This window comes from Ixodes scapularis, unplaced genomic scaffold (genome assembly GCF_016920785.2).
Source record: "Ixodes scapularis isolate PalLabHiFi unplaced genomic scaffold, ASM1692078v2 ptg001739l_1__unscaffolded, whole genome shotgun sequence".
Taxonomy (NCBI): Eukaryota; Metazoa; Arthropoda; class Arachnida; order Ixodida; family Ixodidae; genus Ixodes; species Ixodes scapularis.
In genome coordinates this window covers 166,712-193,463 of record NW_024610190.1, presented here as the reverse complement: position 1 = coordinate 193,463, position 26,752 = coordinate 166,712, and the positions used below count along the sequence as shown (strand labels likewise).

The 26,752-nt window shown below is 50.7% G+C and overlaps 21 non-coding genes and 1 pseudogene across 21 annotated transcripts; all 22 read left to right on the top strand.

Annotated features, from left to right (window-relative positions):
• The first annotated feature begins 123 nt into the window (after positions 1–123).
• On the top strand, positions 124–196 carry Trnat-ugu. Its single transcript has one exon. It is a non-coding gene; the product is annotated as a tRNA-Thr (tRNA).
• Positions 197–424: 228 nt separating this feature from the next.
• On the top strand, positions 425–497 carry Trnat-ugu. The gene has a single exon. It is a non-coding gene; the product is annotated as a tRNA-Thr (tRNA).
• A 530-nt stretch (positions 498–1,027) lies between these two features.
• Trnat-ugu lies at positions 1,028–1,100 on the top strand. The gene has a single exon. It is a non-coding gene; the product is annotated as a tRNA-Thr (tRNA).
• Positions 1,101–1,329: 229 nt separating this feature from the next.
• Trnat-ugu lies at positions 1,330–1,402 on the top strand. The gene has a single exon. It is a non-coding gene; the product is annotated as a tRNA-Thr (tRNA).
• A 229-nt stretch (positions 1,403–1,631) lies between these two features.
• Positions 1,632–1,704, top strand: Trnat-ugu. The gene has a single exon. It is a non-coding gene; the product is annotated as a tRNA-Thr (tRNA).
• A 228-nt stretch (positions 1,705–1,932) lies between these two features.
• Positions 1,933–2,005, top strand: Trnat-ugu. Its single transcript has one exon. It is a non-coding gene; the product is annotated as a tRNA-Thr (tRNA).
• Positions 2,006–2,234: 229 nt separating this feature from the next.
• Trnat-ugu lies at positions 2,235–2,307 on the top strand. The gene has a single exon. It is a non-coding gene; the product is annotated as a tRNA-Thr (tRNA).
• Positions 2,308–2,838: 531 nt separating this feature from the next.
• On the top strand, positions 2,839–2,911 carry Trnat-ugu. Its single transcript has one exon. It is a non-coding gene; the product is annotated as a tRNA-Thr (tRNA).
• A 229-nt stretch (positions 2,912–3,140) lies between these two features.
• On the top strand, positions 3,141–3,213 carry Trnat-ugu. Its single transcript has one exon. It is a non-coding gene; the product is annotated as a tRNA-Thr (tRNA).
• A 228-nt stretch (positions 3,214–3,441) lies between these two features.
• On the top strand, positions 3,442–3,514 carry Trnat-ugu. Its single transcript has one exon. It is a non-coding gene; the product is annotated as a tRNA-Thr (tRNA).
• A 530-nt stretch (positions 3,515–4,044) lies between these two features.
• Trnat-ugu lies at positions 4,045–4,117 on the top strand. The gene has a single exon. It is a non-coding gene; the product is annotated as a tRNA-Thr (tRNA).
• A 1,146-nt stretch (positions 4,118–5,263) lies between these two features.
• On the top strand, positions 5,264–5,336 carry Trnat-ugu. Its single transcript has one exon. It is a non-coding gene; the product is annotated as a tRNA-Thr (tRNA).
• A 229-nt stretch (positions 5,337–5,565) lies between these two features.
• Positions 5,566–5,638, top strand: Trnat-ugu. The gene has a single exon. It is a non-coding gene; the product is annotated as a tRNA-Thr (tRNA).
• Positions 5,639–5,867: 229 nt separating this feature from the next.
• Positions 5,868–5,940, top strand: Trnat-ugu. The gene has a single exon. It is a non-coding gene; the product is annotated as a tRNA-Thr (tRNA).
• A 227-nt stretch (positions 5,941–6,167) lies between these two features.
• Trnat-ugu lies at positions 6,168–6,240 on the top strand. The gene has a single exon. It is a non-coding gene; the product is annotated as a tRNA-Thr (tRNA).
• A 530-nt stretch (positions 6,241–6,770) lies between these two features.
• On the top strand, positions 6,771–6,843 carry Trnaa-ugc. Its single transcript has one exon. It is a non-coding gene; the product is annotated as a tRNA-Ala (tRNA).
• A 229-nt stretch (positions 6,844–7,072) lies between these two features.
• Trnat-ugu lies at positions 7,073–7,145 on the top strand. The gene has a single exon. It is a non-coding gene; the product is annotated as a tRNA-Thr (tRNA).
• A 229-nt stretch (positions 7,146–7,374) lies between these two features.
• On the top strand, positions 7,375–7,447 carry Trnat-ugu. The gene has a single exon. It is a non-coding gene; the product is annotated as a tRNA-Thr (tRNA).
• Positions 7,448–7,675: 228 nt separating this feature from the next.
• Positions 7,676–7,748, top strand: Trnat-ugu. The gene has a single exon. It is a non-coding gene; the product is annotated as a tRNA-Thr (tRNA).
• A 229-nt stretch (positions 7,749–7,977) lies between these two features.
• Positions 7,978–8,050, top strand: Trnat-ugu. The gene has a single exon. It is a non-coding gene; the product is annotated as a tRNA-Thr (tRNA).
• Positions 8,051–8,279: 229 nt separating this feature from the next.
• Positions 8,280–8,352, top strand: Trnat-ggu. Its single transcript has one exon. It is a non-coding gene; the product is annotated as a tRNA-Thr (tRNA).
• Positions 8,353–13,366: 5,014 nt separating this feature from the next.
• Positions 13,367–13,963, top strand: LOC120848345 (annotated as a pseudogene).
• The last annotated feature ends 12,789 nt before the right edge of the window (positions 13,964–26,752 follow it).

Genomic DNA, 26,752 nt, shown 5'->3' with positions numbered 1-26,752 from the left:
CAGCTCGCTTGCCCCTTTGCATTTAATTGCATTATAACCATAACCTTAAATTGCAAGCTTCACCCTTGTTGGTGTTAGACTGGTGGCAGCTGATAAAACCCGTCTGCTCTACTGACGTCTAACCCCTGGTTAGCTCAGTTGGTAGAGCGCTCCACTTGTAATGGAGAGGTCCCGGGTTCGATACCCGGACCAGGCGGATTTTTCGGTCGCTCACCAGTCACCTAGCTGTGTTTGGAGATTTATGTTTGTCCTTTGTCCCCCTTGTTCCCCTTCTCCAGGGATTATTTTCATCAGTATTGTCCAGCTCGCTTGCCCCTTTGCATTTAATTGCATTATAACCATAACCTTAAATTGCAAGCTTCACCCTTGTTGGTGTTAGACTGGTGGCAGCTGATAAAACCCGTTTGCTCTACTGACGTCTAACCCCTGGTTAGCTCAGTTGGTAGAGCGCTCCACTTGTAATGGAGAGGTCCCGGGTTCGATACCCGGACCAGGCGGATTTTTTCGGTCGCTCACCAGTCACCTAGCTGTGTTTGGAGATTTATGTTTGTCCTTTGTCCCCCTTGTTCCCCTTCTCCAGGGATTATTTTCATCAGTATTGTCCAGCTCGCTTGCCCCTTTGCATTTAATTGCATTATAACCATAACCTTAAATTGCAAGCTTCACCCTTGTTGGTGTAAGACTGGTGGCAGCTGATAAAACCCGTTTGCTCTACTGACGTCTAACCCCTGGTTAGCTCAGTTGGTAGAGCGCTCCACTTGTAATGGAGAGGTCCCGGTTCGATACCCGGACCAGGCGGATTTTTTTGGTCGCTCACCAGTCACCTAGCTGTGTTTGGAGATTTATGTTTGTCCTTTGTCCCCCTTGTTCCCCTTCTCCAGGGATTATTTTCATCAGTATTGTCCAGCTCGCTTGCCCCTTTGCATTTAATTGCATTATAACCATAACCTTAAATTGCAAGCTTCACCCTTGTTGGTGTTAGACTGGTGGCAGCTGATAAAACCCGTTTGCTCTACTGACGTCTAACCCCTGGTTAGCTCAGTTGGTAGAGCGCTCCACTTGTAATGGAGAGGTCCCGGGTTCGATACCCGGACCAGGCGGATTTTTTCGGTCGCTCACCAGTCACCTAGCTGTGTTTGGAGATTTATGTTTGTCCTTTTTCCCCCTTGTTCCCCTTCTCCAGGGATTATTTTCATCAGTATTGTCCAGCTCGCTTGCCCCTTTGCATTTAATTGCATTATAACCATAACCTTAAATTGCAAGCTTCACCCTTGTTGGTGTTAGACTGGTGGCAGCTGATAAAACCCGTTTGCTCTACTGACGTCTAACCCCTGGTTAGCTCAGTTGGTAGAGCGCTCCACTTGTAATGGAGAGGTCCCGGGTTCGATACCCGGACCAGGCGGATTTTTTCGGTCGCTCACCAGTCACCTAGATGTGTTTGGAGATTTATGTTTGTCCTTTGCCCCCCTTGTTCCCCTTCTCCAGGGATTATTTTCATCAGTATTGTCCAGCTCGCTTGCCCCTTTGCATTTAATTGCATTATAACCATAACCTTAAATTGCAAGCTTCACCCTTGTTGGTGTTAGACTGGTGGCAGCTGATAAAACCCGTTTGCTCTACTGACGTCTAACCCCTGGTTAGCTCAGTTGGTAGAGCGCTCCACTTGTAATGGAGAGGTCCCGGGTTCGATACCCGGACCAGGCGGATTTTTCGGTCGCTCACCAGTCACCTAGCTGTGTTTGGAGATTTATGTTTGTCCTTTGTCCCCCTTGTTCCCCTTCTCCAGGGATTATTTTCATCAGTATTGTCCAGCTCGCTTGCCCCTTTGCATTTAATTGCATTATAACCATAACCTTAAATTGCAAGCTTCACCCTTGTTGGTGTTAGACTGGTGGCAGCTGATAAAACCCGTTTGCTCTACTGACGTCTAACCCCTGGTTAGCTCAGTTGGTAGAGCGCTCCACTTGTAATGGAGAGGTCCCGGGTTCGATACCCGGACCAGGCGGATTTTTTCGGTCGCTCACCAGTCACCTAGCTGTGTTTGGAGATTTATGTTTGTCCTTTGTCCCCCTTGTTCCCCTTCTCCAGGGATTATTTTCATCAGTATTGTCCAGCTCGCTTGCCCCTTTGCATTTAATTGCATTATAACCATAACCTTAAATTGCAAGCTTCACCCTTGTTGGTGTTAGACTGGTGGCAGCTGATAAAACCCGTTTGCTCTACTGACGTCTAACCCCTGGTTAGCTCAGTTGGTAGAGCGCTCCACTTGTAATGGAGAGGTCCCGGGTTCGATACCCGGACCAGGCGGATTTTTTCGGTCGCTCACCAGTCACCTAGCTGTGTTTGGAGATTTATGTTTGTCCTTTGTCCCCCTTGTTCCCCTTCGCCAGGGATTATTTTCATCAGTATTGTCCAGCTCGCTTGCCCCTTTGCATTTAATTGCATTATAACCATAACCTTAAATTGCAAGCTTCACCCTTGTTGGTGTTAGACTGGTGGCAGCTGATAAAACCCGTTTGCTCTACTGACGTCTAACCCCTGGTTAGCTTAGTTGGTAGAGCGCTCCACTTGTAATGGAGAGGTCCCGGGTTCGATACCCGGACCAGGCGGATTTTTTCGGTCGCTCACCAGTCACCTAGCTGTGTTTGGAGATTTATGTTTGTCCTTTGTCCCCCTTGTTCCCCTTCTCCAGGGATTATTTTCATCAGTATTGTCCAGCTCGCTTGCCCCTTTGCATTTAATTGCATTATAACCATAACCTTAAATTGCAAGCTTCACCCTTGTTGGTGTTAGACTGGTGGCAGCTGATAAAACCCGTTTGCTCTACTGACGTCTAACCCCTGGTTAGCTCAGTTGGTAGAGCGCTCCACTTGTAATGGAGAGGTCCCGGGTTCGATACCCGGACCAGGCGGATTTTTTCGGTCGCTCACCAGTCACCTAGCTGTGTTTGGAGATTTATGTTTGTCCTTTGTCCCCCTTGTTCCCCTTCTCCAGGGATTATTTTCATCAGTATTGTCCAGCTCGCTTGCCCCTTTGCATTTAATTGCATTATAACCATAACCTTAAATTGCAAGCTTCACCCTTGTTGGTGTTAGACTGGTGGCAGCTGATAAAACCCGTCTGCTCTACTGACGTCTAACCCCTGGTTAGCTCAGTTGGTAGAGCGCTCCACTTGTAATGGAGAGGTCCCGGGTTCGATACCCGGACCAGGCGGATTTTTCGGTCGCTCACCAGTCACCTAGCTGTGTTTGGAGATTTATGTTTGTCCTTTGTCCCCCTTGTTCCCCTTCTCCAGGGATTATTTTCATCAGTATTGTCCAGCTCGCTTGCCCCTTTGCATTTAATTGCATTATAACCATAACCTTAAATTGCAAGCTTCACCCTTGTTGGTGTTAGACTGGTGGCAGCTGATAAAACCCGTTTGCTCTACTGACGTCTAACCCCTGGTTAGCTCAGTTGGTAGAGCGCTCCACTTGTAATGGAGAGGTCCCGGGTTCGATACCCGGACCAGGCGGATTTTTTCGGTCGCTCACCAGTCACCTAGCTGTGTTTGGAGATTTATGTTTGTCCTTTGTCCCCCTTGTTCCCCTTCTCCAGGGATTATTTTCATCAGTATTGTCCAGCTCGCTTGCCCCTTTGCATTTAATTGCATTATAACCATAACCTTAAATTGCAAGCTTCACCCTTGTTGGTGTAAGACTGGTGGCAGCTGATAAAACCCGTTTGCTCTACTGACGTCTAACCCCTGGTTAGCTCAGTTGGTAGAGCGCTCCACTTGTAATGGAGAGGTCCCGGTTCGATACCCGGACCAGGCGGATTTTTTTGGTCGCTCACCAGTCACCTAGCTGTGTTTGGAGATTTATGTTTGTCCTTTGTCCCCCTTGTTCCCCTTCTCCAGGGATTATTTTCATCAGTATTGTCCAGCTCGCTTGCCCCTTTGCATTTAATTGCATTATAACCATAACCTTAAATTGCAAGCTTCACCCTTGTTGGTGTTAGACTGGTGGCAGCTGATAAAACCCGTTTGCTCTACTGACGTCTAACCCCTGGTTAGCTCAGTTGGTAGAGCGCTCCACTTGTAATGGAGAGGTCCCGGGTTCGATACCCGGACCAGGCGGATTTTTTCGGTCGCTCACCAGTCACCTAGCTGTGTTTGGAGATTTATGTTTTTCCTTTGTCCCCCTTGTTCCCCTTCTCCAGGGATTATTTTCATCAGTATTGTCCAGCTCGCTTGCCCCTTTGCGGGGGATCGGTGGCCGAGTGGGCTGAAGCGCACACCCAGCTCGACGCGCGTGGAGCGAAAGCTCGCGCTGCCGAACCCAGGGATCCTGGGTTCGAGCCCCACCCCTGCCCGTTTCGATTTGGATGAGCGTCGTACCGGCGTGCGGTCGTGTATCACTACTGCGTGGTGCACGTTAAAGACCCCAGGCTAGCGGTTACCGCACTGGCTAAATTGCTCATCTACAGTGTAAACCAGTGTCGCCCCTACTGGCAGACCAACCTTACGCTGTATAAATCACTCAAACGTCCAATTTGACTTTGATTTTGCCCCTTTGCATTTAATTGCATTATAACCATAACCTTAAATTGCAAGCTTCACCCTTGTTGGTGTTAGACTGGTGGCAGCTGATAAAACCCGTTTGCTCTACTGACGTCTAACCCCTGGTTAGCTCAGTTAGTAGAGCGCTCCACTTGTAATGGAGAGGTCCCGGGTTCGATACCCGGACCAGGCGGATTTTTTCGGTCGCTCACCAATCACCTAGCTGTGTTTGGAGATTTATGTTTGTCCTTTGTCCCCCTTGTTCCCCTTCTCCAGGGATTATTTTCATCAGTATTGTCCAGCTCGCTTGCCCCTTTGCATTTAATTGCATTATAACCATAACCTTAAATTGCAAGCTTCACCCTTGTTGGTGTAAGACTGGTGGCAGCTGATAAAACCCGTTTGCTCTACTGACGTCTAACCCCTGGTTAGCTCAGTTGGTAGAGCGCTCCACTTGTAATGGAGAGGTCCCGGTTCGATACCCGGACCAGGCGGATTTTTTTGGTCGCTCACCAGTCACCTAGCTGTGTTTGGAGATTTATGTTTGTCCTTTGTCCCCCTTGTTCCCCTTCTCCAGGGATTATTTTCATCAGTATTGTCCAGCTCGCTTGCCCCTTTGCATTTAATTGCATTATAACCATAACCTTAAATTGCAAGCTTCACCCTTGTTGGTGTTAGACTGGTGGCAGCTGATAAAACCCGTTTGCTCTACTGACGTCTAACCCCTGGTTAGCTCAGTTGGTAGAGCGCTCCACTTGTAATGGAGAGGTCCCGGGTTCGATACCCGGACCAGGCGGATTTTTTCGGTCGCTCACCAGTCACCTAGCTGTGTTTGGAGATTTATGTTTGTCCTTTGTCCCCCTTGTTCCCCTTCTCCAGGGATTATTTTCATCAGTATTGTCCAGCTCGCTTGCCCCTTTGCATTTAATTGCATTATAACCATAACCTTAAATTGCAAGCTTCACCCTTGTTGGTGTTAGACTGGTGGCAGCTCATAAAACCCGTTTGCTCTACTGACGTCTAACCCCTGGTTAGCTCAGTTGGTAGAGCGCTCCACTTGTAATGGAGAGGTCCCGGGTTCGATACCCGGACCAGGCGGATTTTTTCGGTCGCTCACCAGTCACCTAGCTGTGTTTGGAGATTTATGTTTGTCCTTTGTCCCCCTTGTTCCCCTTCTCCAGGGATTATTTTCATCAGTATTGTCCAGCTCGCTTGCCCCTTTGCATTTAATTGCATTATAACCATAACCTTAAATTGCAAGCTTCACCCTTGTTGGTGTTAGACTGGTGGCAGCTGATAAAACCCGTCTGCTCTACTGACGTCTAACCCCTGGTTAGCTCAGTTGGTAGAGCGCTCCACTTGTAATGGAGAGGTCCCGGGTTCGATACCCGGACCAGGCGGATTTTTCGGTCGCTCACCAGTCACCTAGCTGTGTTTGGAGATTTATGTTTGTCTTTGTCCCCCTTGTTCCCCTTCTCCAGGGATTATTTTCATCAGTATTGTCCAGCTCGCTTGCCCCTTTGCATTTAATTGCATTATAACCATAACCTTAAATTGCAAGCTTCACCCTTGTTGGTGTTAGACTGGTGGCAGCTGATAAAACCCGTTTGCTCTACTGATGTCTAACCCCTGGTTAGCTCAGTTGGTAGAGCGCTCCACTTGTAATGGAGAGGTCCCGGGTTCGATACCCGGACCAGGCGGATTTTTTCGGTCGCTCACCAGTCACCTAGCTGTGTTTGGAGATTTATGTTTGTCCTTTGTCCCCCTTGTTCCCCTTCTCCAGGGATTATTTTCATCAGTATTGTCCAGCTCGCTTGCCCCTTTGCATTTAATTGCATTATAACCATAACCTTAAATTGCAAGCTTCACCCTTGTTGGTGTAAGACTGGTGGCAGCTGATAAAACCCGTTTGCTCTACTGACGTCTAACCCCTGGTTAGCTCAGTTGGTAGAGCGCTCCACTTGTAATGGAGAGGTCCCGGTTCGATACCCGGACCAGGCGGATTTTTTTGGTCGCTCACCAGTCACCTAGCTGTGTTTGGAGATTTATGTTTGTCCTTTGTCCCCCTTGTTCCCCTTCTCCAGGGATTATTTTCATCAGTATTGTCCAGCTCGCTTGCCCCTTTGCATTTAATTGCATTATAACCATAACCTTAAATTGCAAGCTTCACCCTTGTTGGTGTTAGACTGGTGGCAGCTGATAAAACCCGTTTGCTCTACTGACGTCTAACCCCTGGTTAGCTCAGTTGGTAGAGCGCTCCACTTGCAATGGAGAGGTCCCGGGTTCGATACCCGGACCAGGCGGATTTTTTCGGTCGCTCACCAGTCACCTAGCTGTGTTTGGAGATTTATGTTTGTCCTTTTTCCCCCTTGTTCCCCTTCTCCAGGGATTATTTTCATCAGTATTGTCCAGCTCGCTTGCCCCTTTGCATTTAATTGCATTATAACCATAACCTTAAATTGCAAGCTTCACCCTTGTTGGTGTTAGACTGGTGGCAGCTGATAAAACCCGTTTGCTCTACTGACGTCTAACCCCTGGTTAGCTCAGTTGGTAGAGCGCTCCACTTGTAATGGAGAGGTCCCGGGTTCGATACCCGGACCAGGCGGATTTTTTCGGTCGCTCACCAGTCACCTAGATGTGTTTGGAGATTTATGTTTGTCCTTTGCCCCCCTTGTTCCCCTTCTCCAGGGATTATTTTCATCAGTATTGTCCAGCTCGCTTGCCCCTTTGCATTTAATTGCATTATAACCATAACCTTAAATTGCAAGCTTCACCCTTGTTGGTGTTAGACTGGTGGCAGCTGATAAAACCCGTTTGCTCTACTGACGTCTAACCCCTGGTTAGCTCAGTTGGTAGAGCGCTCCACTTGTAATGGAGAGGTCCCGGGTTCGATACCCGGACCAGGCGGATTTTTCGGTCGCTCACCAGTCACCTAGCTGTGTTTGGAGATTTATGTTTGTCCTTTGTCCCCCTTGTTCCCCTTCTCCAGGGATTATTTTCATCAGTATTGTCCAGCTCGCTTGCCCCTTTGCATTTAATTGCATTATAACCATAACCTTAAATTGCAAGCTTCACCCTTGTTGGTGTTAGACTGGTGGCAGCTGATAAAACCCGTTTGCTCTACTGACGTCTAACCCCTGGTTAGCTCAGTTGGTAGAGCGCTCCACTTGTAATGGAGAGGTCCCGGGTTCGATACCCGGACCAGGCGGATTTTTTCGGTCGCTCACCAGTCACCTAGCTGTGTTTGGAGATTTATGTTTGTCCTTTGTCCCCCTTGTTCCCCTTCTCCAGGGATTATTTTCATCAGTATTGTCCAGCTCGCTTGCCCCTTTGCATTTAATTGCATTATAACCATAACCTTAAATTGCAAGCTTCACCCTTGTTGGTGTTAGACTGGTGGCAGCTGATAAAACCCGTTTGCTCTACGGACGTCTAACCCCTGGTTAGCTCAGTTGGTAGAGCGCTCCACTTGTAATGGAGAGGTCCCGGGTTCGATACCCGGACCAGGCGGATTTTTTCGGTCGCTCACCAGTCACCTAGCTGTGTTTGGAGATTTATGTTTGTCCTGTGTCCCCCTTGTTCCCCTTCTCCAGGGATTATTTTCATCAGTATTGTCCAGCTCGCTTGCCCCTTTGCATTTAATTGCATAATAACCATAACCTTAAATTGCAAGCTTCACCCTTGTTGGTGTTAGACTGGTGGCAGCTGATAAAACCCGTTTGCTCTACTGACGTCTAACCCCTGGTTAGCTCAGTTGGTAGAGCACTCCACTGGTAATGGAGAGGTCCCGGGTTCGATACCCGGACCAGGCGGATTTTTTCGGTCGCTCACCAGTCACCTAGCTGTGTTTGGAGATTTATGTTTGTCCTTTGTCCCCCTTGTTCCCCTTCTCCAGGGATTATTTTCATCAGTATTGTCCAGCTCGCTTGCCCCTTTGCATTTAATTGCATTATAACCATAACCTTAAATTGCAAGCTTCACCATTGTTGGTGTTAGACTGGTGGCAGCTGATAAAACCCGTTTGCTCTACTGACGTCTAACCCCTGGTTAGCTCAGTTAGTAGAGCGCTCCACTTGTAATGGAGAGGTCCCGGGTTCGATACCCGGACCAGGCGGATTTTTTCGGTCGCTCACCAGTCACCTAGCTGTGTTTGGAGATTTATGTTTGTCCTTTGTCCCCCTTGTTCCCCTTCTCCAGGGATTATTTTCATCAGTATTGTCCAGCTCGCTTGCCCCTTTGCATTTAATTGCATTATAACCATAACCTTAAATTGCAAGCTTCACCCTTGTTGGTGTTAGACTGGTGGCAGCTGATAAAACCCGTTTGCTCTACTGACGTCTAACCCCTGGTTAGCTCAGTTGGTAGAGCGCTTCTCTTGTAATGGAGAGGTCCCAGGTTCGATACCCGGACCAGGCGGATTTTTTCGGTCGCTCACCAGTCACCTAGCTGTGTTTGGAGATTTATGTTTGTCCTTTGTCCCCCTTGTTCCCCTTCTCCAGGGATTATTTGCATCTTTTCACCAGTTGCTTGACAAAGAGATGCGACAAACCAAGACCACCATCTTTCACGCGAAAAAAAGGTTGGTTCGGCTTATGCGCTCCCAACGCGAGCCCCAAATAAAAACCGCTAAAACACGATGCAATCGCTGAATATTGACTCCCGAACAGTGCAACACCTGTAACATATACCAGACCTTAGCGACAAAAAAAAAAAATATTACAAACTGAGGCACGTGCAAAAATTGAAAAGCACTTACTCCCCCATTCATCTGCCTTTTGGCGTAAGGCTTGTCTCTCTTCGGACCAAAATGCTGTGTTGTCACTGTACTGCTCCATCGGGACTCCAAGATAACGCGCCGGCGTGGATGACCACGTCACACGCTCAAAAATATTGGGTTTCGAGGGCCAGTCACCGTAACAAAAGCCCAGACACTTTTGCCAATTCACAGCACTACCCGGCTGCTCGCAGAACTTCCCTGTTAGGTCTATGGCTTTCTTTATGTCGTGTACGGCGAACTGTTGTGGCGCGTTCTCAACAGAGGGCGCCACCTCACCGGCGCACGGGGCAGCAAGCAGAGGCAGCGCGGCCAGAGGGATGCTGGCAAGATGGCGTAACGACTGAGTATCAATAAACATGTTCTCTCGTGACATATGAATGTTCGACCTCGGAAACATGACATGGTGGCAGCGGTAAAAGAAAGAAACGACTAACCTCAAGAAGAAGTAGACGCCGTCCAGAGACCGGTGAGCGCCCACCAACTACACAACATGCCGGACGAAGAAGGAAACATCGCCACACAAAGGACAGCGGCAGCGCAGCAGCAAAATGGCGGGAACTTCTTCAACCCGTTCGCCATCGAACTTCCAGAAAAGTTGGACTTTCGCGATCCAAGTGACTGGAAACGGTGGAGTGCACGTTGGGAGCGCTACCGTGTCGTGTCGGGTCTTCACCTCCGCGACGCGGAAACACAAGTGAACACTTTTCTGTACGCGATGGGCAAGGGAGCCGAAGACATCTTAGCCTCATTGCAACTGACCGACGCCGACCTCGCCGACTACACAACAGTGAAAGGCAAGTTCGAGGAACACTTCATCCCCTGCACGAACATAATATTCGAGAGAGCAAAGTTTAACCGTCGTAAGCAAGACGCGAACGAGTCCGTCGAGGCGTTCATCACGGATCTCCACAAGCTCGCCGACACGTGCGAATACGGTCGGCTGAAGGAAGACCTCATCCGCGACCGGTTGGTTGTGGGACTTTTAGACGTGGGATTAAGCCAGAAGTTACAGCTAGATCCCAAGCTCACATTAAAGACCGCCACAAAGAAAGCACGTAACTCGGAAATTGTAAAAAAACAACAGAACGAGCTGCGCGATAAAGCTGGACAAGGTGCTGCGGTAGACGAGCTGCGAGGGCAAAAAGGACGCCTGTACTACGGAAATGGGCCACGAAAAGGAGGCAAGGCACCAGTCAGACATCCGACGGTACAAACCTCTTGCAAGTGGTGTGGCAGCACTCAACAACACTCAAAGAAACAATGCCCTGCGGCTGGAAAGCAGTGCCACAACTGCAGGAAGACCGGGCATTACGCCACTGTATGCTTGTCGGGACGTCAACACTTGGGAGGAGAACCACAGCAGAGGCCATACACCACAAAAAAAGGAACTGCAAATGCGGAGGCCGTGTTCCTCGGTGAGCCCTGTGACAAAGAAAACCAAGAGCCATGGTTCATCACAGCTACAGTGGAAGGACGTCTAGTGCACTTCAAAGTCGATACAGGAGTAGACGTCAGTGTTATTCCTCCGTCCCAGCACGACAACAACTGCATGGGGAAACCAAAGACACCAAACAAGAGACTTTTTGGACCTGGCCGAACACCCATCAAGGCGAAGGGAATGTTTGATGCAACCATTTCATGGCAAGGCAGGTCAACATACCAACAAGTCTTCATAGTGGAAGGGCTACAGACTGCACTGTTGGGACGACCAGCCATACGAGCTCTTAACGTTCTGGCACACTTGGAGACAGTGGAAACAAAAACACACGATAACCCGACTCAAAAAGGCAAGTCTCCCGAGGCGAGACCAGAATTCAGCTCACTGTTCATGGGTCTTGGTGAAATGAAGACAGCTTACAGGGTGACGCTCCAAGCGAATGCTACACCTTATGCAGTGGCAGCACCCCGACGAGTACCTGTTCCACTCCTGCCTAAAGTCAAAGCCGAACTCGAAAGCATGGAGAAACTGGGAGTCATCAGGCAAGTTGACCATGCAACGCCCTGGTGTGCGCCTATAGTCATTGCAAAGAAAAAGAATGACGAGATCAGAATTAGCGTCGACTACGGACAGCTAAACCAGAAAATGATCCGGGAGAGAGTCATCATGCCAACAGTGGAGGAAAAGCTGGCAAAGTTGGCAAATGCGAAGCTCTTCAGTAAGCTCGATGCCAACGCTGGCTATTGGCAGACACCCCTTGCACCAGAATCACAAGACTTGACCACTTTCATTACGCCATTTGGAAGATTTCAGTTTCTGCGGCTACCCTTCGGCATCGCAACAGCTCCGGAGTTCTTCCAGAGGGAAATGCTCCGCATCCTCGAAGGACTGCCTGGGCAAGCATGCCACCAAGACGACATTGTCGTGTTTGGGAGAGATCGAGCTGATCATGATGCTAAACTTCTAGCAGTGCTCCAGCGCCTCAAGGAAGCTGGAATGACGTTAAATTCACGCAAGTGTGAATTTCGGAAAACGAAAGTCAAGTTCCTTGGACACGTGCTGGACAGTAACGGTATCGCTGCAGACCCGGAGAAAACAGAAGCCATCAGAAAGATGTCACCACCAGGGAACACGACTGAGCTGAGATCCTTCGTGGGCGTGGTGAATCTGTTGGCCAAATTTCTTCCAGGACTAGCCGAGAAGACAAAGCCGCTACGAGAGCTGCTGCTCAACGAGACGAGTTGGTGTTGGCTCCAACCTCAGCAAAGAGCGTTCGACGAGATCAAGGCTGACCTGACGACAACTCCTGTCCTGTGCTACTACGACCCTCAGAAGCCTTTGACACTATCAGCAGACGCTTCATCATATGGCTTAGGAGCCGTACTCCTCCAAACCGACGACGAGGGGAAGCGACAGCCAGTGGCATATGCCTCCAGGGCTATGTCACCAACAGAGCAAAGGTATGCTCAAGTAGAAAAGGAGGCTCTCGCTGCAACGTGGGCGTGCGAGCATTTCAGGATGTATGTGCTCGGACTGCACTTCGTGATTGAGACTGACCACAAGCCATTGGTGCCTTTGTTTTCGACGAAGAGCATTGACGAAATGACACCACGACTTCAGCGTTTTCGCATGCGTGTGCTCGAATACGACTTCACGATTGTGCACATTCCAGGAAAGGACATGCACACTGCCGACGTGTTGTCGCGAAAGCCACTACAGTGCCTAGATGAAAACCTCGCGTCAGCGATCGAAGAGTATGAACTACTGACGATCGAGCAACTGCCAGCCTCCACTGACATGCTAAACAAAACTAGAGCCGAGCTGCAAAAGGACAAGACGACGTCACTCGTCATGCACTATTGTGCAGCAAAATGGCCCAAAACGGAGACGTTGACACCAGAAGTGCGCAAGTATGCAAGTGTCGCCGACGAACTGTCAGTTGTACATGGACTCCTGCTCAGGGGAACAAGACTCGTCTTTCCTCCAAGTCTACGCCAGGAAGTACTGGAAAGACTTCACACAGGACACCAAGGTATTGTCAGGTGTCGAGCGAGAGCACGCGAGTCTACATGGTGGCCAGCGATCAGCCAAGACATCGAGGGGTTCGTGAGCAGATGCCCAGCCTGCGAGAGGCACCGCCAAGCACCAACCGAGCATCTGCTTCAAACTCCTCTCCCAGAACGTCCTTGGCAAGTGGTCGGCACCGATTTGTTTTACTTCAAAGGAAGAAACTACATCATAGCCGTCGACTACTACTCAAAGTTTTTTGAACTTGAAGAGCTGCACGGGACACTGACGAAGCATGTTGTCCATTTTCTGGAAGACCTGTTCGCTCGCTATGGCATTCCAGATATCATTAGGTCGGACAACGGCCCACAGTATAACTCACTCGAGTTCGCACAATTTCTGAGTGGCTGGGGCGTAGAACATGTGACATCTAGCCCACACTATGCCCAGAGCAATGGTGAGGCTGAGAGAGCGGTCCAGACGGCCAAAAACATTCTGCGAAAATCTGACAGGGTCATTGAAGGCCTTCTGGCACACCGAGCAACGCCAGGCCCTGAGGGCTACTCCCCTGCCGAACTTCTCATGGGCCGCAAGCTAAAGACAAATGTTCCTACGATACCTGAGGCATTGCAACCAAAGTGGATGTATCGATTTACGTATCAACAACGAAACAAGGCCATTCGGGAGAGGGAGGCGGAAAACTACAATATACGACACAGGACGCAAGAAAGAGAGCCCCTCCATCCAGGTACGGTGGTCTACGTCAGGCAAGGCGCCCAACAACAAGGAACCGTTGTTGGACCAGCAGATACACCGAGATCATACATCGTCCAGACAGCCGCTGGGAATGTCCGACGTACACGAAAGCACCTGCACGCAGTGCCTCAGGGAAATCTTCCTAACAATGGAAAACCGCCCTGCCCAGAAGAGGCCATTCAAGTCACCCGCAGCGGTCGAGCCGTGAGACCACCAGAACGTCTCAGCCTCTAGTTGAGCCAAAGACTCGCTTCTCAGGAGGGGGAGGTGTCGTGTACGGCGAACTGTTGTGGCGCGTTCTCAACAGAGGGCGCCACCTCACCGGCGCACGGGGCAGCAAGCCGAGGCAGCGCGGCCAGAGGGATGCTGGCAAGATGGCGTAACGACTGAGTATCAATACAGATGTCCTCTCGTGACATATGAATGTTCGACCTCGGAAACATGACACTTTACACTTTCTTCATTCGCACAAAAAATAGCTACATCCTCGGCGTAGGCCAAAATGCGAACCTCTGTGGCTTGTAAGTTGAAGCCTCGTATTTTCCCACTACGGATCACACTAAGGCAGAAGGTCTCAAGGAAAATGCAAAAATGTAGGGGCGAAAGTGGGGCATCCCTGCCGTACGGAAGAAAAAAGGGGGACGCGCTCACGCACACTCTTATTCACCACGAGGCTGGTGGCACAAATGTAGTAAGCCATGCGTAACCCATCACACAGTACGGACCCTAAGTTAACATGTTCTAAAATAGAAAAAAGAATTTCGTGAGACACACGGTCAAAAGCTTTCTCAAGGTCTACTTGAAGTACCGCTACCTTTTGTTGGAAAGCATCGCAACACTAAAATATTTCGCACAATATGCACATTGGTAACTATAGCTCTCCCCTTGATGCCACACGTCTGGTGAGGGCCGACTATAAGGTTTATCACGCCCTGTAGTCGCTCCGCCAGAACTTTCATAAAGATCTTATAGTCAACATTTGTCAAGACAATCGGGCGGTCGGCTCCGACCGAGCGGAGCTTTACTTGATCCTCGCTCTTTGGAATTAGAACGGTGTGGGTAAACAAAAATGACGGGGGTAAAACTTTAAGTCGGTACGCCTCGGCAATCACACAATGCAAGAAAGGAGCCACTTGGTCCTTAAATGTTTGATAAAATTCGGCTCCCAAACCATTAGGCCCAGGCGATTTTCCGATCTTCAAATCATCTATTGACTTTCCAATTTCACTTAACATAATAGGTTGTTCTAGTTTTTCCTTGACGTCATCAACCACTTTCGGCATAAGCGGTAAAAAGAAATTTCGGAAATCACCACACTTGGCAGTGCGATAACTGAAGAGCTCTTTGTAATGATTAACAAAAGCTTTCTCAATACCCTGTTAATCGTTAGTCAACATTCTCCGGTAAAAAATTTCGCTGATTTAATTTTTTACAGCATATCTTTTTTCTATGCCGACAGCTCTTTTAGTGGGCATCTCCCCCTCATATAGGCGTTTCAAACGCGCCCTTACGACAGCTCCCTGATACTGCTCAGTATCTAATGCTTCCAGACGCTTCTTAAGGCCTATAATATCGTCAGTAAAAAGCCCAGGGGACACACATTCTTCGCGTAACAACTCCTTCAGTAGGTCGTTTAATTCGCGCTTTACCTTTTCCTGTTTATATTTCAAAACACTTGAGCGTTCTATAGCCCTCATTTTCACATTTTCTTTAAAATGCTCCCACTTTACCCCAAAATCGTTCCCTCCCGCCCTCGCCAACTCTTCTAAGGTTTGGCCAATAGAATTAACGAAGTATTTGTCCCCAAGGAGCTTGGTGTTGCATTTCCAAAGATCCCAACTAAACTTTTTTTGTGTCTCTTTGGATGAGCACAGTGAAAACGAAACAAGGCAGTGGTCGCTAAAAGACACATGGTCTACAGCATATTTTCTATACGCTCTTAGCAGATCGGCGGAAACGTACACCCTATCGAGGCGCGCGTGACTTGTCCCCTGGAAGTAAGTGAACAATAGAGCCCCCCCACTTGACGCGCAGTTGGCAACATCTTCCAGACCGTAACTTTGAACTATGCCCCCAAAAGTAAAGCACTTTCATCTCTAAATCTACCACTATTCGATCTGTTGCGGGGCGCGCACACACAATTGAAGTCACCCATCAAGATAACGCTCCGATCGGTCCAAACATACCTATCAAGGAACTCAAAAAAAAAAAAAAACGCGTTCATCTACTCTATTAGGAGCGTAAATGCACAAAACACGAAAGTGGAAATTAGACGAAGAAAAATCACACAAAACAAAGCGTCCCGACTCGTCAGTAACCACCCTTTCCACAGTGAACAAAAGGTTTCGCAAAAACAAAACACTCCCGCCGGAAGTTCCGACAGCGTGGCTTACGCAGACATCATATCGGGACTCGAACAGCCGCACCACGCTCTCCCTCTGGCTCTCACCCTCCATCTTTGACTCCCGAACCGCCACGATATCGAGATCGTGATCAATAAAGAGGCGGCTCAGTTGGCATTACCGACGTCGTAAACACAAACCCCGCACGTTTAAAGTGCCTACCCGCAACGATTGTTCTAGCACTTTCGGGCGGGTTTAAAAAAGCAGCCGGAGAGCATGGTTCATAAAAAGAACAAAAGAAACACAAAATAAGAAAAAAGAACAGTACAGTCAAGGTCACAACGACTCACTTAGGTTGTTCCTTTGTGCGCGGGCGCGACGCTGACCGCTCACGGTAACGTCCCACCTTGCCGACCCACTCGCGCTCGAGGCGTCGCAAATGCCTTTCGCCAGAGCGGGGGTTAACATCGCCGAACCGCCCTTTTATCGTTCCGGCCGTGACGTCCATGGGCCTGCTGTCTTCGTCAACGTCGTCCTCGCCGTCGTCTCTGTCCTCGCCTTTGGCGTCGCCATCGTCCTTCGCCTTGGCTGCGTCGTCGCACTTGGCCCCGGTGTCGTCGCTGCCCTTGGCGTTGTCGTCGCCCATAACCTTGTCGACGTCATCTTCCAACCTGGCGGTGGCACCAGGCCCTTCAGGCTCCTTGACCTTCCCATGCATGACGCCTCCGAAGACCCCAGGGGTCGCCCCGACCGTCGGCGCCGAAGCCGAGGGTTCTGGCGTCACCTCTACCGAAACTGCGTCGACCGCCGTGGTCTCATGTGGGGTCCCCGGGACCGTCACCGTTGCCGCCGAAGCCGCTTTCTCAGCTTCGAACTCGTCCATGAGGTCGAGGTCGTCCGGCCTCTCTTGGGTGTTGATGCCGGAGGCGCGGGTGTACGTCTTAACGCACGCCGCTGCCTCGTTTCCAAAGGCTCGGCACTGGGCGCACCAAGGCACGTTGCAGTCTCGACGTATATGGCCTGTTCGATAGCACCGCAGACAGATCGGCGCCCGGCCGGGGACGACGACGAGAACCTTCCCTCCGCAAATCCGCAACTGGTGCGGAAGGCTTTCCAGGGCGACGCCCTCTCTCAGCTCCATCCGCACGACCAGCGTGGTGGACTCGACGTCGACGAAGCCATCAATTTTCCACCGTTCGCGGAAAATCTCCTTGACCGCGCCAAAGGGTTCAAAGGCGCGGCGCAGTGTGTCCACCGGGACGTCGAAAGTGACCCAGTGGAGCTTGATGCGAAGCTCTCTCCGACTCGGGTAGACGACGAGACAAAACCGGCCCTTGACTTCCAAGTGACCGGCTTCCAAAAAAGCTTTGCCTTGTCTTCCGGCGTGTGCAACTTGAGAAGCCAGACGTGGCTCATCTGGAAAGCGCCCAGACCAGCCACGCCCGGCAGAACGCCCACCTTGTTCAACGGCTCTCGGAAGTCCTCAATCCGATACGGTCGACCTTGCAGGTCGGCGTGAAGTATCACGCTGAGCTTTGCAGCATCTCCGGTGGGTAGTGCAGGCAGTTGCAGACTAATCTTTAGGCAAAAAGTTAACACTCGTTTCACCGCGGCCGATAACGACCGCCGCCGCTTGCGGGGAGTGATTCATGAGCACGTCCGCTCAGGCTGATAGCACAAAAAGAAGCTGCGCTATAAGAACATTGCTTCTCAGAGCGCTTAACTCGTCTTAGTTGTCCGTGTGTGCAAATCAGATCACGTGTTTTCCTACTGCTTGGATTTTGTAACGGAATTGCTGAATCATTCACCGGAGTGCGCTACAGGGAAATGTGATGACGGAAGAGTTCAGGATTGTTGAGTCATCTGCTAGGAGGGAAAATGCACTGTCACAATGACGCCACAGGTATGTCGTCCGTCGCCGTGGCATTAGTGACGAGAAGTGCATTGTAGCATGGTTTCCCTGTGGAGCATGTGACCAGCGTCACGTGATATTTCAATCGCTGCGCGGTAATGTCTTACCAAAAAATTCTTTGTCCTAGCTGGATTGGAACTCCGAGAGTCGGGATGGAAGCACGAGTTCTGCATGCTAAGTGAAGATCGCATCTCATATTCCCGATTTCGCGCGTGCACAGTTTAAATCCGTGCTTTTGGGCGTATGAGTTGACATCTCAGTTCATAGATGGCGCACTTCTTTTTTGCTAAGCGTCTTTGTTGCTAGGGCATGAGCGACATCTTGCACCGTGGGTCTGACCTTGCGCCATCTGTTGCTGAAAAGTTGAATTGTGCGTGCTCCTAAGGCGTGTCCATCGGTATTTTCGCGCGTGCGCAATGCGTCTGACTTGTCGGATCCGTTTGTAGATGGCGCCCACCTGAATCCCTTGGCTGGCGTGAACTTTAACCATTATCACGCGATATCTCTCGATAATGTTAGCGGCAGCTTTTTAGATGTCGACAACTCTCGCGCTCACGGCATCTCTCGCTAATTTTAGCTGTCTGCTGTACCGAGCAATGTGAGAAATGAACCGGAGCATGGTCGCATCCATACGGACCAAAGACGAGACAGATATGGTGTTTCACTTTTTTGATTTTCATTCGCTCTAAAAGCAAAAAAAAAAAAAGAAAAAACACGCACACATACAAATACAAATACGGCTTTTAAATTTACTCTACGCGACAAAAAAACCACTGGAAACACTTTGCACAAAAATGTGCAACACAAGCAATAACGCGAAAAAAAGAAGTTGTCGAATAGCAATGGAAAAAAATATTTACAAGGTCAGGACGTGGAGGGGGAGGCTGATCGCTCGCTTCTTAAAACGCTGTTATGGCCAAAAGGAAGCGTCGTAATCCCATCGCTGCAAATGCATCGCTTGTTGTCGAACGGATTCAGAGCAATCTTTTCGACCGCTATGGTTTTGTTTTCGTTAAGTTTTCGAGCAATCAAATGCTGCGTCACTCTGTGCAAAGTTTTCGTCTCTAGAGCGTGCTTGTACAGTTCGTAGGTCAACTTGCAAGACTCGGATTTCTTTACTCCCTTGGCTCTTACGCAACACGTGTTGCTGCTTGTTTTGAAGCTGTATAGCTTTGGTTTCAAGCAACAAAAAGCCACCAAGTGAGTAGTCGGATATTCGTTTTTTAACACGCCGAGCTTCATTTTGTTTTCGGTTGGAAAGAGTTTGTGACTCTCTGGATCTCCAGATGTATCCAAGCATGCGTCTCGAAGTTGGAGGAGTTTGTCGTCTACGTCTGATCCCTGAAGGTGTAGGAAGAAGGAATTCGTGTCGCAGTAAAGAGCCCTTGCTGAGGGGATCGCACGACGAAGTTGATTATAAAAGAAGTCGTACATTACTATTTTTGATATCTCAAGAGACGAGAACCCTGCGTAGAGTGGTTGCTTGAGTTTGATCACTTTCGGAGCAAACTGGAAAATTACCACCTGCGAGCTAAGTGCTCGAAACTGCGTCAGGTTCGGTTTCTGAAGCATTTTCAGTATGTCGTCCTCTTTAACACATAGTTTAATGTGTCCATGTTTACGTGCATTCTCGATCGTCTTGCCATATATGCTGTTCATGAACAGTTTGGAAAGATTCTTCTGGAAGGAGTTTTTTTGCTTGCTGTCTCAGCTGGTGGTTAAAATCAATAAACTCCTTCAAGAACGCTCGCTGCGAGAATTTTAGGACTCGGTGAATTTCGGTGACTTCTAGTCCTAAGTGGATGTACAGTTTCAAAATCCGGTAGTGCAAAACGTATTTCGTTTTGTCGTGAAGTGTGAGCAACAGCTTCGTAGTTGATTCCTCTTTGGGTATTTCAAACTTGTCAATCAGAGTTTTTGATAGCCGGATAACCAATCGTAGGGAACGCTTTGCTTCACCGGGGCCAAGGGAAAGTCAGAATGAGTCTCGTGCAAGTTATAAGGATACCTGAGGTCTACCTCCAGAATGTAGCCCATCGGAGCGCCATCTGGAACGTCAGCAATGTTCACCTGGCAATCTCGTGTTTCGTCATCCACTCAAAGTCCGACACTGGCAGGGCTTCTCTCATTGTCGTCGCATACAGACCGTTGACGTCCAAGTCCAAATTCGTGCTGCGGGTTAAACGTATCCGTTCCCGGAACATTTGCGACAGCATGACGGGTCGTGCATTGGGTAATCCCTCCGCGAATACCGTGTTCTATCATGAGATAGGTGTCAGGATCGTCAATTAGCTGCAGTCTTACTTTCGACTGTTTCAACGCACACGACAAGCTTAGGGACGGTAACGATACGAAATGTAGAGCCTCGATTTCGTACGTCTCCAGCCTCCACCGTCTAAAGTTTTGGAAAACGTCGGCCAGTAGGAGGCAGTCCGTCTTTAGGTACAGGTCGCTGTATTCTCCAAGGTTCCTCAAACCAAAGGTATCGAAAACGACCTGTGCATGTTCGTAGTCTTCTTCACACACCCCACTCGCAGCCAACTTGTTAAAAAGGCCTCTCATGGCGGGGGCTTTGACCCTCGTAACTCTCAAAGCTTGTAATGAAATTATAACAAAACACTCCTTTGCGGGCAAGGAGGTCGACGTGCTCGGGAAAGGACTGACGAAGGCAACAAAAATGCTCTGTTCCCTTAGAGTGTAGATTTTGCACCAGCGTTTCCAGGCTTGCATTAAGAAATGCGAGACTGTCAATAAAGCGAAGGTTGCCTATCTCTAACAATTTAAAATTCTGGCACGAGCTTCCGAGTACGTTAATATGCTTAGACTCGATCAAATTATGCTTGCCTAAAAAGAAGCTGAGGTCGTAGGAATGGTTATGCGCTACGACTGGAACGGTATGTTTGTTGATTCGATGGTGTAGGTTACACTGGGAGCAAAGCGCAAGCCTATACTCTCCCGTCATGTGGTCGTGGTCGCCAGTTTTAATTTTCTTGCTAAAGCTTTCGTAGCAAATACCACAGTGGGAAGAGTCCGCGTGGGAAGCCCCGTTTTCTTGAGTCATTTCAAGAGGCACTTCACTCGACCTAATCAATCGGGGTATTTCCTTCGCTAGAAAGTTGAGAATCAAAATGAATATTTCTACGCAGTCGGGTCCGCGATAAAGGTATCGTTCAACAATGGATGTGTGGGGCAGTGTTGCGAGATTTTTGCGGACTCGAAGGAAAAACGTCTGACTCCGTGTTTGTACAAAACGGTTCTGTTTATTGTCCTCTCAGGCGGCAGCGCGGAAGGGACCGAGCGGCGAGCCCCGCGGGGGCCCGGTTTTATGACCCTCCGCTGGGGCTGCCGCGTTCTCATTATTTTCACCCCGCGAGGGAAGGGGCCGCGCTGGTCTTGCCGCGCGGACCCCACTTTTTACTTCTCGATGTGACTGGCGGTGAGGAGACCGCCACAGAGGCCCCCTCCAGTTTCCTGGCGTGTGAGTTGTATAGCCGGGAGACGATGCGAAAAAAAAAGAAACTCAAAGCTGCGGAAGGGTCCATGTCACTGTCCGGACTTTGCGCTGGAGTGATGGGCCGGGTCCGGTATGCGAGGGGGAGGAGATGACAGAAGATACAGCTGGGGGGACATCGGGAAAGGCGGGTTTGATGCGGTCGATTGTGATGACTTCCTGCTTGCCTTTAACATCCAAAGTCATTGTCTTCGCTGCGCGTGCCGATACCTTAAAAGGGCCATCGTACGCCGGTGTTAGCGTCTTCTTGACCAAATCGCGCCGCACGAAAGCATGCGTACATGTCTCAAGGTCTTGGGACATGAACACTTTGCGGGAGGCAGGATTTCTTGGGGACGTTGGCTGCAGTTGGTGGAACGCTTCTCGCAAGCGGTTCATATAGGCACACGGTGATGGCAAGGCTTGCTCGTTCAGGGGGGTGAAAAACTCTCCTGGTAGCCGTGGTGCTGTGCCGTACACGAGTTCCGCCGATGTGCATTCCAAATCGGGTTTGAAGGCACATCTGATGCCGAGAAGTACGAGTGGTAGGTGTTGGAGCCAATGCGTGCGGTCGTCCTGTGCTGTGAGTGCGGCTTTCAGCTGCCGGTGAAGTCGTTCCACCATTCCGTTAGCCGAAGGGTGGTAGGCTGTCTTGCGGATGTGCCGTGCCCCGAGGAGCTGAGCTAATGCCGAAAAACAGCGCTCACTCAAACTGTCGTCCTCGATCTGTCGTGATGGTAGACGGGCATCCGTACCGGGAAATCCAGTGCATGACGAAGTTCTCCTCGACGGTCTCAGCTGTGATGTTGGAGATCGGTATGGCCTCAGGCCACCGTGTGTACCTATCCACGCAGGTGAGGATATAGGTGAATCCCTGGCACGGTGGCAGGGGTCCAAGCAGGTCCAAATGAATGTGGTCGAAGCGAGCCTCGGGGAGTGGGAAACGTACCAACGGAGTGATGTTGTGTCTCGTAACCTTGGAACGCTGGCAGTGTAGACAGCCTCTGCTCCAGCGGCGCACGTCAGCATTGATACTTGGCCACACGTAACGAGCTGTGACCAGTCGCTGCGTGTTGCGAATCCCGGGATGGTGGAGGTTGTGCAAGGCGTCGAAGACCGCCTTCCGAAACGAAAGAGGTACGAAGGGCCGTGCGTTGCCAGTTGACACATCGCAGGTGATCGTCGATGAGCCCAGGGGCAAGGGTATGTCATCGAGCTGCAGTGACGATTCTTTCTGACGCTCGGCTAGAAGGTCAGGGTCGTCACGCTGTGCTTCGGCCATTGCTTGAAAATCCACTGTCACGGGTAGGGGTGAAAGTGCCGCCACCCGCGAAAGGGCGTCGGAAGCGGAATTGTCGGATCCCTGCACGTGTCGGATGTCGACTGTGAATTCGGAGATGAAACCCAGATGTCGTATCTCGCGGGCAGAGTAGTTAGTATGATTCCCAATGAACGCGAAGGTGAGAGGCTTATGATCCGTCAGGACGTGAAATGTGTTGCCTTCCAAGATGTGACGGAAGTGTTTTACGCTGAGGAAAATGGCCAACAACTCACGTCCAAAGGTGCTATACCTTGTCTCTGCCGGCTTCATCTTCTGAGAGAAGAACGCGAGAGGGTGCCAGTCACTTCCGCCGTATTGTTGCAGCACAGCTCCGACAGCGACGCTCGAGGCGTCTGTCATCAAACGAAGGGGGGCATCGGCGCGTGGGTGAACGAGGACGGTGGCGTCGACCAGGGCTTTCTTCGCGAGGGAGAAAGCAGACGCCGCTGCGTCCGACCATTCGACCGGCGAGTTAGGGCCTTTTTTTGTGCGGAGCAGATCAGTAAGAGGTTGCAGGATACGGGCACAGTCGGGTATGAAGCGTCGGTGAAAGTTTAGAAGGCCAAGAAATTCGCGTAACTTGCGCAATGATGTAGGTTGGGGAAAGTCACGTACCGCTTGCACCTTGTCGTCCAGTGGCGTGATGCCGTCTGGCGTGATGTGATGGCCAAGAAATTCGATGGTTGGGACACCAAATACGCACTTCCCTGGGTTCACAACGAGGCGGAAGGATCGGGGGCGATCGAAAAGGAGCCGGAGATGTTCTTCGTGTTCCTCAGTGGATGAGCTGGCGACGAGCAAGTCGTCGAGATAGGCAAACACGAAGTCCAGGCCTCGGGTCACCTAGTTGATGAACCGTTGGAATGTTTGTGCGGCGTTTCGCAGCCCAAACGGCATGCGCACGTATTCGAAGAGCCCGAAAGGTGTGGTGATGGCTGTCTTGGCGACATCCGAGGGTTCGACTGGTATCTGGTGATACGCTTTAACCAAGTCTATTCTGGTGAAGACGGACTTGCCTGCGAGGTTCGTTGTGAAGTCCTGGATATGCGGAAGTGGATACCGGTCCGGGACGGTGTGGGCGTTCAGCGCGCGGTAATCACCACATGGTCGCCAATCACCAGCTACTGCTTTGGGGACCGGGTGCAGAGGCGATGACCAGTTGCTCGCCAATGGCCGTACGATGCCCAGTTGCAGCATGTGATCAAACTCGCGGCGGGCAACGTTGAGTCGCTCACCCGTGAGACGACGTGGTCGCGCGAACGTTGGAGGGCCAGTAGTCACTATGTGGTGGGTGACTGAGTGCCGCACAGGTTGATCCAGGCTATTGGTCCTTGTAAGTTCGGGGAACTTGGCCAGCAGGTCCTCAAACGTTGAGCTCGGGGGCGCAGGACGTACCTCCGAGATCACATAAGAAGACTCAATGCCGTTGACGGAAAGACGAGTCGTTGCGTCAACGAGGCGGCGGGAATGCATGTTCACGGCGAGGTTGAAGTGGCTCAAAAAGTCTGCGCCGAGAATAGCCATGCGAATGTCCGCCACAATGTAGACCCACCGAAATGTCCGGCGCAGGCCCAGGTCGATGGTCAAGGAGCGTTGACCATATGTTGGGATAGACGAACTGTTGACTGCACGAAGTGGCGCTGTCTGGGAAAGGCGACGCTTCTCAGCTGGTGTCACTGGCAAAACGCTAACTTCCGCTCCGGTGTCCACGACAAACCGGTGGCCAGCGATGCGATCCACGACGTAAAACAAGCGGCTTTGTCGCGAACCGGGAGCACCCGCCGCTGCTAGTGCCCGGTGGTCGGGTTTCCCTGCCACGAACATGGCTGGGAGCATTTGCGCGCAGCTGCCCTGAAGGTACGATGGTACAAGCAACGTTCGCTGTCCGGTGATACAGCCGCCGGGGAAGTACGACGGGAGCTTGATCGCCGACGGGAAGACGACGAACGGGAGGATGGCAGTTGCAGGTCTTGGATGGCCTTTTCCAAGCGGCTGAGTCGAGCCGCTATATCCGGGGAAGGTGCGGCTGCTGTGGGATCAGATGCTCGTGATTGAAAGCTGGTCGCGGCGACAACCGGGGGTGTCGAGTATTCCGCAACACGATCCGCCAGATCAGCCAGGCGCTCCAGGGGCATGTCCTCTGCCGCTGCGAGCACGACGACCATGTTGTTGGGCAAGCGCTGCAGAAATAGCTCACGGAGGAGCGATGTGTCGGCATCCGAAGTGGCGTCGCCCAGAAGTTGTCGCATCCGGCGCAGTAGCTGGGAGGGACGCTGGTCACCAAGCTCCTCCATGTTGAGCAGGTGCTGGAGGCGGCTCCGCTCCGACGCGGTCTTCCGGGCGAGGATAGCGGCTTTGAGGTTGTCATAGTGGTTGGATGTTGCCGGCGCCACGAGGATATCCTCTAGTTCGTCGGCGACTTCAGCTGGCAGCGAGGAGACAACGTGCAGATATTTAGTGGCTTGCGAGCTGATGTGATGCAGCTGAAATTGCGCCTCAACCTGCGCAAACCAGACCTTGGCGTTCTTCGTCCAAAATGAAAGCAGCTTGAGTCGAATTGCCGCCAAAGATCCCGTCGGAATGGCATCCCCAGCAGCAGACTGTTCGCTTTCGGACATGGTTGGAAAATTGCCGGGAACCGTGAAGGAGTCGCTCGTCCGGGGTCACCAATTTGTGGGGCAGTGTTGCGAGATTTTTGCGGACTCGAAGGAAAAACGTCTGACTCCGTGTTTGTACAAAACGGTTCTGTTTATTGTCCTCTCAGGCGGCAGCGCGGAAGGGACCGAGCGGCGACCCCGCGGGTTCCCGGTTTTATGACCCTCCGCTGGGGCTGCCGCGTTCTCATTATTTTCACCCCGCGAGGGAAGGGGCCGCGCTGGTCTTGCCGCGCGGACCCCACTTTTTGCTTCTCGATGTGACTGGCGGTGAGGAGACCGCCACAGATGGATCGTTCGAGCGGACGACGAGAACACAGAAAGAGCTGGGGACGTGATTCTCGTAAACATTACCCGTCGACTGAGGCGGTTCCGGAATCGCTTCAAAGTCGTAAACGCAATAAAAGGGGAACTCTTCCATGACATGCGTGCTCCGAAAGTATAGTTCGTCACCCTTGTTTGGGAAGACGGTTTTTCCCAGCTTCTTGTCCCTACACACTGAGAGATGGTCAGACAGGGTTTCTTGCCTCTGAAACCCGGTCAGACACCTCTTACAACGAAAGCGTAGGTTTTTGGCATTTGAAAAAGTCTCGCAAAGTTTGTAATGCCCACAAAATGATTCTCAACAAGGAGAAGATCGACATGCTGCTCCAACTCGTTGTCAACTACCTTCAGTGGGTAGACAACGGTTTTCTCGCTGTCATAACCAAACACATTCACTGAGACACAATGATTTCGCTCAAAGGCTCCCACGTCCTGCGGGAAGGTTACAGGGAACGTTTTCGGAAAGGCATATTTGCACATATGTTCACGATGCAAGGATGCTCTTCCTCTGTAAAACCCGCTCGCAGGATGCAGAACGGCGAGCACCGCAAACACAAAGCACATGTCCCGTTCAGATTCGTGAAGACGCTCAGTGAGACTGACAAGGCATTGCTTTGAGGCAAGTTGCTTCGGCAGAGAGAAATGTCCGCAACCAACGGTCGGGGGAAGGAATCGGCCCAAATTAATAGTACAAACCTTGATCCCGACAAGAAAGAATCCTGAGCCTCGTTCCTGATAATGCTCCAACCGGGCAGCTACTTCAGTAGAGACTCGCTGAATTGAACTATTGATATTACCGTCCACAAATGCTGTTTGGACCTGACTATGAAAAAAGTGCACAGTCACATCAATGTCGTCGTCAGGAAGGAGACGTCCGAGCTCGACAGTGAGTGTCACAAAAAAACGCAAAGGCAAACCAAAATGTCTGAGCACGTTTGACATGTGCTCTGCACGATGCCTAAAAAAGGTCGCCACATCGTACGCTCCTGCGTCTCTTCCGTGTGAGTGTAACTCGTACTGAGCCACATAATTACGAAGAGCGCACACTCTTTCGTAAAAGGGAATGCATGGCGAGGGAGTCACATTGTGAACCAAGGCTAAGTCAACTTGTAGCGAGTCTGCGCTGGAAAAATGCTGTCGATCGTCGGGAGAGCACAAGTGACAAGTAACCATGATGGGGATGAGATGGCT